Here is a 13313-nt window from a genome sequence, read left to right as displayed (position 1 = left end):
CCTCGGGGCAGGGTGCCGTAACCAGTTCCTTCACTGGATAAGGGTGCAGGCCTCTTGACCTCAGAAGACTGCTGTCCGTCGTTCACTGCACGAACGGTAAGTTCTGGGCACTTCAAATGTCTTAAAAGTCTTTTGTAATAATATCTCTTGTTTCGCAGGGTTCCGACGATGGCGGATGGCGGGCTGATGAGAGTTGAGGATCGAACCCGCGTGAGGAATAGAAGCGCCTGGAAGCACGTAAGTAAGCGCTTGTAGCCTGCTTCACGATGCGCACTAACTGTCCCTCTTATCTTGCAGGTACAAGTTCGGAGCTTTAGAGAAGCTGAAGGGTGCTAGAATACCCACTGGATTCGGCGTGGGAAGGAGTAATGGCACGTGAGTAATAAAGTTGCCCAATGTCTTTAAACGCACCTTCTTTTGTCTTTCAGGTGCGGGATGCAGCGCCGAAGGCCTCCGGAGCGTGCGAAGAGCTGGTAAGTCTTTGTCTTTCAGATGCCGGAATGCAGTGCGAAGACCTCCGGAGCATGCGAAGAGTAGGTAAGCCTTTGTCTTACAGATGCCAGAATGCAGCGCGAGGCGTTGGTGACAGCCGATGGACCAGGTAAGAGATGTGCTGCCACTGAAGACCGTAATGCTAACCTGTTCTTTCTTTGTCTTTACAGGTGCTGCTGAAGACTGGATTCCAGGATGGTAAGCCTTTGTTTCCTTAGGCCCAGGATCAGAAGCAGAAGACACGATGAGCGTTCTGCTGCAGAGAATGCAGAATAACGCAAAGCAAGATTCATCCATCGGGTGTGGTTTAAATAGCCTCCTGTAGTGCTTAGGTGTCTACTTCCACAGCCTCGCCTAGATAAGAAAAGAGTTCCTGCTTTCCAGAAGAGTTCCAGTGTTCTGAAGCTAGGGAGTGGCTCCTGCCCCACCCAACAGGAAAAGTAGTCCCAAACAGAAGAGGATCAGGGGCTCAACTGGCAGGTAAGTAAGCAGCATGGTCTGCTGCAGGTAAGTCCACCCAAGCATTATGAGCCCAGCGCTTCCAGCGCTGGGACTGGGCATCTTTATGAGCCTGGTGCCACTGGCGCCAGGACAGGGTCCAAAAGGTCCCAATTGGGACTGGCTGGCACTCGGAACCGGGGTTATGCGTCTGCTTCCAAGGGAGTCGGGCAAGTCCTGATCTTTTGGAAGCAGAGATCATGACATTGGGCTGCCTGTGGGTCATGGCCAGGGGTGCAGTGTGTACCCCTGTGTCGGGGTCTGCCTGCAGGCCTTGGGGAGGGGGAAGAGGGCAAACCTGGGAGGACACACACTGCCATTGGTTGGGGCACCCCCGAAATACACGTACCCTGCTCGCACAGGGACAATCGCGTGTAAAACTTCCCACGTACCCCAGAAATACACATACCCTGCTCGCAAAAGGCCATTTGTGTGTAAAACTTCCCGCGCACCCCAGAAATACACGTACCCCGTTGCACAGGGCCAATGACGTGTAAAACATCCCACGTGCCCCAGAAATACACGTATCTCACTCGAACAGGGCCAATCACGTGTAAAACTTTGCACGTACCCCAGAAATACATGTACCCCGCTCGCACAGGGCCAATCTCATGTAAAACTTCCCATGCACCCCAGAAATACACATAAACCACTCGCACAGGGCCAATCGCGTGTAAAACTTCCCGCGCACCCCCGAAATACATGTACCCCGCTCACACAGGGACAATTGCGTGTAATACTTCCCACGCACCCCCGTAATACACGTACCCCACTCGCACAGTGCCAATCGTGTGTAAATCTTCCCGCGCACCCCCGAAATACACATACCCTGCTCGCACAGGGCCAATCGCATGTAAAACTTCCCGCGCACCCCCGAAATACATGTACCCCACTTGCACAGGTCCAATTACGTGTAAAACTTCCCACGCACCCCCAAAATACACATACCCCGCTCGCACAGGGACAATCACATTTAAAACATTCTGCGCACCCCGAAATACACGTACCCGTCTCGCACAGAGACAATCACGTGTAACACTTCCAATGCAGTGGGGCACGTTTATTTGGAGGGGTATGCGAGAATTTTTATGGATGCTTTCATGGTTGGGGGCTGTATGCTGGTCCGCTGGGCTGTGTGCCATGTACGGGATTTGTGCGCTTTTCATGGTGCACGGGGAGAGGTTGGGCGCGTAACTGGCGCTGCTGCAGGGTCGCTGCGCTACTCTGTGCCACGGCTGGTTATGGATGTTGGAATACATGAAAAAGATGTGCGCGGAAATGGATTTTGGCGCACATGGCTGGTGCCGGCTGCCGCACGCGCACACTGTGCTCCAGCCGCATGCCCCACTTGTGCACTGATTTCTATGAATTACCCCCTTAATGTCCCACTACATGCAAGCCATGTGGATCAACTGTGGTGTCACTTAAAAGTTCTCTACAGCCTACCAACCACAGACAAATCTACTGGTTGAGAGGTTTAATCGTACTGTGAAGGGCATGATTGTAACGCTCACCTGATTCCCACGGAGGCGCAGGTCTGGCTTCGAGTGCTGATGCTTCTTCAATGGTGAAGCGCAGAACTCTGAAGATGGACAGGAAGGGCCCTCTACTCTGGCTTCTCCGGCTCGCAGGAATATTCCCCTGTGCGTGAAAAGGGAGTATTACCTACTGACTGAGTTATGCTCAAGCCTCCCACTTTCTTCGAACCCTCCACGATTTCCTTCCACGATTCCCAGTGAAGTCTCACCTTAGGGTCTGAAAGGACGAGCTCTCCATCCTGCTTCTGACGCAGGGGCGCGTTGAACCCAGTTACTTCACTGTATTGAGGTTGGATGGGAGTTCAGGTAAGCTTGATTATACTGGTAAGGCGCTGTAAAAGTTCTGTTGCAAGTTCAAAAGTTCAAGCTTTAAATAATAATGTTCATTGTCTTTTTTTCAGGTGATGAATGAAGATTCCTTTGGAGACTTCTTGCAACAAAGCGCTGATGTTGATGTCTTTTCCCCATAGGGGCCGGGGTTCGGAATGCCAGAAATATGGCGCCGACCCGAAGTGAAACGTGCAGTTCCAGTAAAGATCTGGTAAGTCCTAGATGAGCGCTCAGGTGATGTTTTTGCATTCTCTCATCTAATGTCTTGGTCTTTTTTCCCCATAGGGGCCGGGGTCCTGCTTGGAAGCAGCAAGACCCGAAATGAAATGGGAATGACCCAACAGGTAAGTCTTAGAAGGAAACTGGGCTTTTCCTATTCCCTTCCTTCTCTCACCTCTTATTCTTGTCTTTCTCTCTAGGCTCTGGGAAGTGGCTGTGTATCCGGATGATCGCTGCTGAAGATGGAGGAACACAGGAAAGGTGAGTGAAATGCAGCGCTGCAGCGATCGTAACGAAATGCTTTTAAAAATGATGTCTTCTCTTTCACGATCGTCGGTGATGTCTCCGTGGTGCAGATTAGCTGGTAGGTCTCTTGTCTCCCTTTGCAGGTGACCCAGGATGCTGACAGGCGTGGCTGAAGTCCAGATGCAGGAGCTGACACGGTGAGCGTCCAGCTGCGAGGAGCAGAACAACGCGAAGCGTGAGTTGCTGATCGGGTGTGGTTTAAATAGCTTTGGAAGAAGTTCCAAGTGTGTATCCTTCCTCCGATCAGGTATGTATCCTTCCCCGACCACACCCGGGTGGAAAGTAGTCCCACAGGTAAAGTAGTTCCTATTCAGGCGTCAAGAGGGCCTGAATGTGGCAGCATGGTCTGCATCAGGTAAGTGCACATTAAAACACTTGAACACATGTCTAGCATTATGAGCCTGGCGCCTAAGGCGCCATGACAGAGGTCCAACATGAGCCTGGCGCCTAAGGCGCCAGGACTGCGTCCAAAGGGCCCCAGCTTGGGCCCGCTGGCACTCCTCTGGGGGAAATGATGCCTGCTGCTGGGGTTGCTGGGTCAGACCTGGCTCCTTGGAGGCAGGCATCATGACAGTACCCCCCCCTCAAGGCCCCTCCCAAGGTTCTTCCCTCCGGGGGTTTGGGCTTGTTCGGAAATCTCTGGTGAAACCTTTGTACTAATCGAGGTGCGTGGACATGGTTACTAGGCTCCCACGATCTCTCCTGAGGTCCATATCCCTTCCAGTCAACAAGATAGAAGAGTTTCGACGTTACCACCTTGGAGTCTAAAATGTCTTTAACTTCGAATTCTAATTCCCCTTCAATTTGAACTGGATCTGGAGGTTTGGACAATCGGGTTCCCGGTTGTACTGGCTTCAAAAGTGATGCATGAAAAACTGGATGAATACGCATGTTGGACGGTAGATCCAGTTTAAAGGCCACTGGGTTGATTATAGCTTTGATGGGATAAGGTCCTATGAATCTGGGATTGAAGGTTCGCGGGCCCTTGAGGGGTAAATGTTTAGTTGCTAGCCATACCTGGTCTCCTACTTGGTAAGGAGGAGTTTTACTTCGGTGCAAATCAGCGTTTTCTTTATACTTTTTCTTGGCTTGCTGTAAATGAGTTGCAGCTTCTTTGAAGGCTCGGGTTACTGTGGAATGCAGATGATTTACTGCGGCCATTTCCAGGGTCAGAGGTGGATCTAGATCAGAGGTCCGAGGATGGTGACCATACAAAGTATAAAAGGGGGTTTGTCCGGTTCCAGAATGCACTGAATTGTTGTATGCATATTCTGTGATCCAAAGGATGTCTTTCCAATTTAACTCGGATTGGTGTAACATGCACCGAAGATATTGCTCGAGAGTCTGATTGGTTCTCTTGGTTTGTCCGTCGGTCTGGGGGTGGTGGCTGGTGGATAACCGCACATCTATTTGTGCTAGTTGGCAACACTTCTTCCAAAAATGTGAGATAAATTGACTTCCACGATCCGAGACTAAAATGGAAGGGAAACCATGTTTGCGAACTATATTCTCCAGGAATTCCTTGGCCAAGGTGGAAGCTGAAGGCAAACCCTTTAAAGGGATAAAGTGGGCCATTTTGGAGAATAGGTCCACAATTACAAGGATTGTGTTGTAACCAGCACAAGGAGGCAGATCTGTTATAAAGTCCATTGACAGGGTGTGCCATGGTGCCGGTGGAATATCCAAGGGTTGAAGTAGGCCGGCTGGCCTTTTCTTTTGAGCCTTGTTTTGGGCGCAAATTCCACAAGACAGTACAAAAGACTTTATGTCTTTTCTCCAAGAAGGCCACCAGAAGTGGCGTTTGATTTTTTCCTCCGTTTTAGCGATGCCAGGGTGTCCTTCCATTAAAGATTCATGATGATGGGCAATAACAAGTTCTTGCAATTCTTTACTTGGCAGAAACAACCGCTCCTGGAAGTAGTGTGATATCTTAGGGCGCGATAGTCTATACACGTTCTAAGGTCGCCTTCTTTTTTTGGCACGAAGAACAGAGCTGAAGAGACAGGAGACTTGGACGGGCGAATAAAACCATTGGCTAGGTACTGATCTAAATACTGACGCAAATGCAGGTTCTCAGGTTCCGTAAGAGCATAAATCCTACTACAAGGTAGTTGAGCATTGGGTACCAGATCGATCTGGCAATCATAAGACCGATGGGGAGGTAACGTGTTAGCCTGTTCTTTCTGAAAAACGTCTTGGAATTCTTGGTATTCTGACGGTAGCTGTACAGGGGTGGAAGTTGCTGTGGCTAGACCCATAGCTGGATTTCTTGGATAACAAGTTGGTTCACAATCAGGAAAACTTATCTTTTTTGCTCGCCAGTCAATTCTGGGATTATGTGTGTCTAACCAAGGAATTCCAAGAATTACTTGAAATTGTGGGGCCTTGATCACATCAAACACGATTGCTTCCCGATGTCCATCCTGACCCACCAGTGTCACTTCAACAGTGGAATGCGTTACAGGCCCTGAGGCTATTTCGGTTCCATCTACTGTAGTAATGACATCTTGGGTTACTTTCAGGCGGAGAGGAAGCTTAATCCTGGAAGCCAATTCACGGTCTATGTAATTTCCAATAGCTCCACTGTCGATGTATGCTTTTATGGCATGCAACTGCTGAGGCTGTTTTGGGTCCACGAGCACCATTGGCATGACGAAATGCGAGGTCAAAGAGTTAGTTTTCAAGCTCGGCAAGCGGACCCCTACGCTTGCCGGGCTAGGTCGTTTCCCGAATCAGGTGTCACTAATTCGTTATCAGTAGCTCCAACCACCTTCTTAAGTGGTTTAACTGGACAATTTCGAAGAAAGTGACCGGAAGTCCCGCAATACAGACAAAGTTGCATTTGCCGCCTTCTCTCTCGTTCTTTCTGCATTAATGGTCCTTTAACACCACCGAATTGCATAGGTTCAGATACGTCGGTACTCTTGGAGGTAGCGTGGGTTTTGATCGGTGCTCGGTTTTCATACTTGAACGGATCTGCTTTTCTATTTTGAAGTCTGTGATCAAGTTGAACCACCAAGTCAATGTAGTCTGCGCAGACCTGGGGTGGGTTTCCTATCTGAGCTAGAACATCCTTAAGCTCTCCGCACAGGCCTCGATGAAACAATGTGATCCTTTTGCTTTCTGGCCATCCAGTTTCCACAACCAGTCTGTTAAAGGTGGCTATGTAGGATAGAAGATCCTGATTACCTTGTCGTAAGGATAGCAGTTCGTTATCAAGGGCCTGTCCTTGAGAGTGTCGAGTGAACAATCTTTCCATGCTGGCCTGGAAGCCCTGAAAATTCTGGAGAATGGGATCATCCTGATTTACCAATGGAATAGACCAATCGGCAGCACTGCCACTGAGGTAAGATAGTATAAATCCTACCTTGGTCTGGTCGTTAGGGAAGTCTCCGGGTCTGCATAGAAAGTGTAAACGACATTGGTTCAGAAAGACGGCATATTTCTTGGGATCCCCCGCAAAACGTTCAGGTGGGGCCAAAGGCATGTGTCCAGGTAGATTAATTTGTACCGGGTTACTCAAACCCATTGATGTGGAAATGTCTCCGGAATTAGGTAAAGGAGTGTGACCTGCCTGGGCCTGTAATAACCTTTTGGCTAGGTCATCAGTTCTTTCCTTAGATAAGATCAGTTCTCTTTTGAGAGCGTTAGTCTCCTGGCGGGCTGAGTGCACCTCTGCCTGTAATTCCCCCAAAAGCTGGGCCAGCTGGTCAGTCTCGGAAGTGTCCATAGCGCCTCGGTGGGAAATTGTGGGTAGGCTTCGCGTTCTGTAACGCTCACCTGATTCCCACGGAGGCGCAGGTCTGGCTTCGAGTGCTGATGCTTTTTCAATGGTGAAGCGCAGGACTCTGAAGATGGACAGGAAGGGCCCTCTACTCTGGCTTCTCCGGCTCGCAGGAATATTCCCCTGTGCGTGAAAAGGGAGTATTACCTACTGACTGAGTTATGCTCAAGCCTCCCACTTTCTTCCAACCCTCCACGATACCCTTCCACGATTCCCCGTGAAGTCTCACCTTAGGGTCTGAAAGGACGAGCTCTCCATCCTGCTTCTGACGCAGGGGCGCGTTGAACCCAGTTACTTCACTGGATTGAGGTTCGATGGGAGTTCAGGTAAGCTTGATTATACTGGTAAGGCGCTGTAAAAGTTCTGTTGCAAGTTCAAAAGTTCAAACTTTAAATAATAATGTTCATTGTCTTTTTTCAGGTGATGAATGAAGATTCCTTTGGAGACTTCTTGCAACAAAGCGCTGATGTTGATGTCTTTTCCCTATAGGGGCCGGGGTTCGGAATGCCAGAAATATGGCGCCGACCCGAAGTGAAACGTGCAGTTCCAGTAAAGATCTGGTAAGTCCTAGATGAGCGCTGAGGTGATGTTTTTGCATTCGCTCATCTAATGTCTTTGTCTTTTTTCCCCATAGGGGCCGGGGTCCTGCTTGGAAGCAGCAAGACCCGAAATGAAATGGGAATGACCCAACAGGTAAGTCCTAGAAGGAAACTGGGCTTTTCCTATTCCCTTTCTTTTCTCACCTCTTATTCTTGTCTTTCTCTCTAGGCTCTGGGAAGTGGCTGTGTATCTGGATGATCGCTGCTGAAGATGGAGGAACCCAGGAAAGGTGAGTGAAATGCAGCGCTGCAGCGATCGTAACGAAATGCTTTTAAAAATGATGTCTTCCCTTTCAGGATCGTCTGTGATGTCTCCGTGGTGCAGATTAGCTGGTAGGTCTCTTGTCTCCCTTTGCAGGTGACCCAGGATGCTGACAGGCGTGGCTGAAGTCCAGATGCAGGAGCTGAAATGGTGAGCATCCAGCTGCGAGGAGCAGAACAACGCGAAGCGTGAGTTGCTGATCGGGTGTGGTTTAAATAGCTTTGGAAGAAGTTCCAAGTGTGTATCCTTCCTCCGATCAGGTATGTATCCTTCCCCGACCACACCCGGGTGGAAAGTAGTCCCACAGGTAAAGTAGTTCCTATTCAGGCGTCAAGAGGGCCTGAATGTGGCAGCATGGTCTGCATCAGGTAAGTGCACATTAAAACACTTGAACACATGTCTAGCTTTATGAGCCTGGCGCCTAAGGCGCCATGACAGAGGTCCAACATGAGCCTGGCGCCTAAGGCGCCAGGACTGCGTCCAAAGGGCCCCAGCTTGGGCCCGCTGGCACTCCTCTGGGGGAAATGATGCCTGCTGCTGGGGTTGCTGGGTCGGACCTGGCTCCTTGGAGGCAGGCATCATGACAGTACCCCCCCCTCAAGGCCCCTCCCAAGGTTCTTCCCTCCGGGGGTTTGGGCTTGCTCGGAAATCTCTGGTGAAACCTTTGTACTAATCGAGGTGCGTGGACATGGTTACTAGGCTCCCACGATCTCTCCTGAGGTCCATATCCCTTCCAGTCAACAAGATAGAAGAGTTTCGACTTTACCACCTTGGAGTCTAAAATGTCTTTAATTTCGAATTCTAATTCCCCTTCAATTTGAACTGGATCTGGAGGTTTGGACAATCGGGTTCCCGGTTGTACTGGCTTCAAAAGTGATGCATGAAAAATTGGATGAATACGCATGTTGGACGGTAGATCCAGTTTAAAGGCCACTGGGTTGATTATAGCTTTGATGGGATAAGGTCCTATGAATCTGGGATTGAAGGTTCGCGGGCCCTTGAGGGGTAAATGTTTAGTTGCTAGCCATACCTGGTCTCCTACTTGGTAAGGAGGAGTTTTACTTCGGTGCAAATCAGCGTTTTCTTTATACTTTTTCTTGGCTTGCTGTAAATGAGTTGCAGCTTCTTTGAAGGCTCGGGTTACTGTGGAATGCAGATGATTTACTGCGGCCATTTCCAGGGTCAGAGGTGGATCTAGATCAGAGGTCCGAGGATGGTGACCATACAAAGTATAAAAGGGGGTTTGTCCGGTTCCAGAATGCACTGAATTGTTGTATGCATATTCTGTGATCCAAAGGATGTCTTTCCAATTTAACTCGGATTGGTGTAACATGCACCGAAGATATTGCTCGAGAGTCTGATTGGTTCTCTCGGTTTGTCCGTCGGTCTGGGGGTGGTGGCTGGTGGATAACCGCACATCTATTTGTGCTAGTTGGCAGCACTTCTTCCAAAAATGTGAGATAAATTGACTTCCACGATCCGAGACTAAAATGGAAGGGAAACCATGTATGCGAACTATATTCTCCAGGAATTCCTTGGCCAAGGTGGAAGCTGAAGGCAAACCCTTTAAAGGGATAAAGTGGGCCATTTTGGAGAATAGGTCCACAATTACAAGGATTGTGTTGTAACCAGCACAAGGAGGCAGATCTGTTATAAAGTCCATTGACAGGGTGTGCCATGGTGCCGGTGGAATATCCAAGGGTTGAAGTAGGCCGGCTGGCCTTTTCTTTTGAGCCTTGTTTTGGGCGCAAATTCCACAAGACAGTACAAAAGACTTTATGTCTTTTCTCCAAGAAGGCCACCAGAAGTGGCGTTTGATTTTTTCCTCCGTTTTAGCGATGCCAGGGTGTCCTTCCATTAAAGATTCATGATGATGGGCAGTAACAAGTTCTTGCAATTCTTTACTTGGCAGAAACAACCGCTCCTGGAAGTAGTGTGATATCTTAGGGCGCGATAGTCTATACACGTTCTAAGGTCGCCTTCTTTTTTTGGCACGAAGAACAGAGCTGAAGAGGCAGGAGACTTGGACGGGCGAATAAAACCATTGGCTAGGTACTGATCTAAATACTGACGCAAATGCAGGTTCTCAGGTTCCGTAAGAGCATAAATCCTACTACAAGGTAGTTGAGCATTGGGTACCAGATCGATCTGGCAATCATAAGACCGATGGGGAGGTAACGTGTTAGCCTGTTCTTTCTGAAAAACGTCTTGGAATTCTTGGTATTCTGACGGTAGCTGTACAGGGGTGGAAGTTGCTGTGGCTAGACCCATAGCTGGATTTCTTGGATAACAAGTTGGTTCACAATCAGGAAAACTTATCTTTTTTGCTCGCCAGTCAATTCTGGGATTATGTGTGTCTAACCAAGGAATTCCAAGAATTACTTGAAATTGTGGGGCCTTGATCACATCAAACACGATTGCTTCCCGATGTCCATCCTGACCCACCAGTGTCACTTCAACAGTGGAATGCGTTACAGGCCCTGAGGCTATTTCGGTTCCATCTACTGTAGTAATGACATCTTGGGTTACTTTCAGGCGGAGAGGAAGCTTAATCCTGGAAGCCAATTCACGGTCTATGTAATTTCCAATAGCTCCACTGTCGATGTATGCTTTTATGGCATGCAACTGCTGAGGCTGTTTTGGGTCCACGAGCACCATTGGCATGACGAAATGCGAGGTCAAAGAGTTAGTTTTCAAGCTCGGCAAGCGGACCCCTACGCTTGCCGGGCTAAGTCGTTTCCCGAATCAGGTGTCACTAATTCGTTATCAGTAGCTCCAACCACCTTCTTAAGTGGTTTAACTGGACAATTTCGAAGAAAGTGACCGGAAGTCCCGCAATACAGACAAAGTTGCATTTGCCGCCTTCTCTCTCGTTCTTTCTGCATTAATGGTCCTTTAACACCACCGAATTGCATAGGTTCAGATACGTCGGTACTCTTGGAGGTAGCGTGGGTTTTGATCGGTGCTCGGTTTTCATACTTGAACGGATCTGCTTTTCTATTTTGAAGTCTGTGATCAAGTTGAACCACCAAGTCAATGTAGTCTGCGCAGACCTGGGGTGGGTTTCCTATCTGAGCTAGAACATCCTTAAGCTCTCCGCGCAGGCCTCGATGAAACAATGTGATCCTTTTGCTTTCTGGCCATCCAGTTTCCACAACCAGCTGTTAAAGGTGGCTATGTAGGATAGAAGATCCTGATTACCTTGTCGTAAGGATAGCAGTTCGTTATCAAGGGCCTGTCCTTGAGAGTGTCGAGTGAACAATCTTTCCATGCTGGCCTGGAAGCCCTGAAAATTCTGGAGAATGGGATCATCCTGATTTACCAATGGAATAGACCAATCGGCAGCACTGCCACTGAGGTAAGATAGTATAAATCCTACCTTGGTCTGGTCGTTAGGGAAGTCTCCGGGTCTGCATAGAAAGTGTAAACGACATTGGTTCAGAAAGACGGCATATTTCTTGGGATCCCCCGCAAAACGTTCAGGTGGGGCCAAAGGCATGTGTCCAGGTAGATTAATTTGTACCGGGTTACTCAAACCCATTGATGTGGAAATGTCTCCGGAATTAGGTAAAGGAGTGTGACCTGCCTGGGCCTGTAATAACCTTTTGGCTAGGTCATCAGTTCTTTCCTTAGATAAGATCAGTTCTCTTTTGAGAGCGTTAGTCTCCTGGCGGGCTGAGTGCACCTCTGCCTGTAATTCCCCCAAAAGCTGGGCCAGCTGGTCAGTCTCGGAAGTGTCCATAGCGCCCGGGTGGGAAATTGTGGGTAGGCTTCGCGTTCTGTAACGCTCACCTGATTCCCACGGAGGCGCAGGTCTGGCTTCGAGTGCTGATGCTTTTTCAATGGTGAAGCGCAGGACTCTGAAGATGGACAGGAAGGGCCCTCTACTCTGGCTTCTCCGGCTCGCAGGAATATTCCCGTGTGCGTGAAAAGGGAGTATTACCTCCTGACTGAGTTATGCTCAAGCCTCCCACTTTCTTCCAACCCTCCACGATACCCTTCCACGATTCCCTGTGAAGTCTCACCTTAGGGTCTGAAAGGACGAGCTCTCCATCCTGCTTCTGACGCAGGGGCGCGTTGAACCCAGTTACTTCACTGGATTGAGGTTCGATGGGAGTTCAGGTAAGCTTGGTTATACTGGTAAGGCGCTGTAAAAGTTCTGTTGCAAGTTCAAAAGTTCAAACTTTAAATAATAATGTTCATTGTCTTTTTTCAGGTGATGAATGAAGATTCCTTTGGAGACTTCTTGCAACAAAGCGCTGATGTTGATGTCTTTTCCCTATAGGGGCCGGGGTTCTGAATGCCAGAAATATGGCGCCGACCCGAAGTGAAACGTGCAGTTCCAGTAAAGATCTGGTAAGTCCTAGATGAGCGCTCAGGTGATGTTTTTGCATTCGCTCATCTAATGTCTTTGGGCCTCATTAGGACCCTGGCGCTAAGGGGTCTGCGCCAGCGTTAGCTGCGCCGACCCCTTACCGCCAACTACGAGTTCCCAGAGCGCCATGGTCATTTTTCCGCCCGCTTTTTGCGGGCGGAAAAAACCATGGCGCTCTGGGACCTTGGTGTTAATTACGCCACCGTATTTTACGGTGGCGTAATTAACTCCTTCCCCACTCCCATTGAGCCCTATGGGGCCGAAATGGGAATGGGGAAGGGTAAATGGGACAATGGGGACTTACCGCCCCGCCGACCTCGGAATGGGGCGGTAAGTCCGCCATCGGCCATGGCGTAAAGGGACTTTGCGCCATGGCCGGAAAGTCCGTGGATGGCGGTAAAAATCCGCCAGGGTCCTAATGAGGGCCTTTGTCTTTTTTCCCCATAGGGGCCGGGGTCCTGCTTGGAAGCAGCAAGACCCGAAATGAAATGGGAATGACCCAACAGGTAAGTCCTAGAAGGAAACTGGGCTTTTCCTATTCCCTTTCTTTTCTCACCTCTTATTCTTGTCTTTCTCTCTAGGCTCTGGGAAGTGGCTGTGTATCTGGATGATCGCTGCTGAAGATGGAGGAACCCAGGAAAGGTGAGTGAAATGCAGCGCTGCAGCGATCGTAACAAAATGCTTTTAAAAATGATGTCTTCCCTTTCAGGATCGTCTGTGATGTCTCCGTGGTGCAGATTAGCTGGTAGGTCTCTTGTCTCCCTTTGCAGGTGACCCAGGATGCTGACAGGCGTGGCTGAAGTCCAGATGCAGGAGCTGAAACGGTGAGCATCCAGCTGCGAGGAGCAGAACAACGCGAAGCGTGAGTTGCTGATCGGGTGTGGTTTAAATAGCTTTGGGAGAAGTTCCA

The sequence above is a fragment of the Ambystoma mexicanum genome, chromosome 6p (assembly GCF_040938575.1).
Source record: "Ambystoma mexicanum isolate Mex_15411 chromosome 6p, UKY_AmexF1_1, whole genome shotgun sequence".
Lineage (NCBI taxonomy): Eukaryota > Metazoa > Chordata > Amphibia > Caudata > Ambystomatidae > Ambystoma > Ambystoma mexicanum.
The sequence above is the reverse complement of the archived record's forward strand: the minus strand, read 5'-3'. Positions refer to the sequence as shown.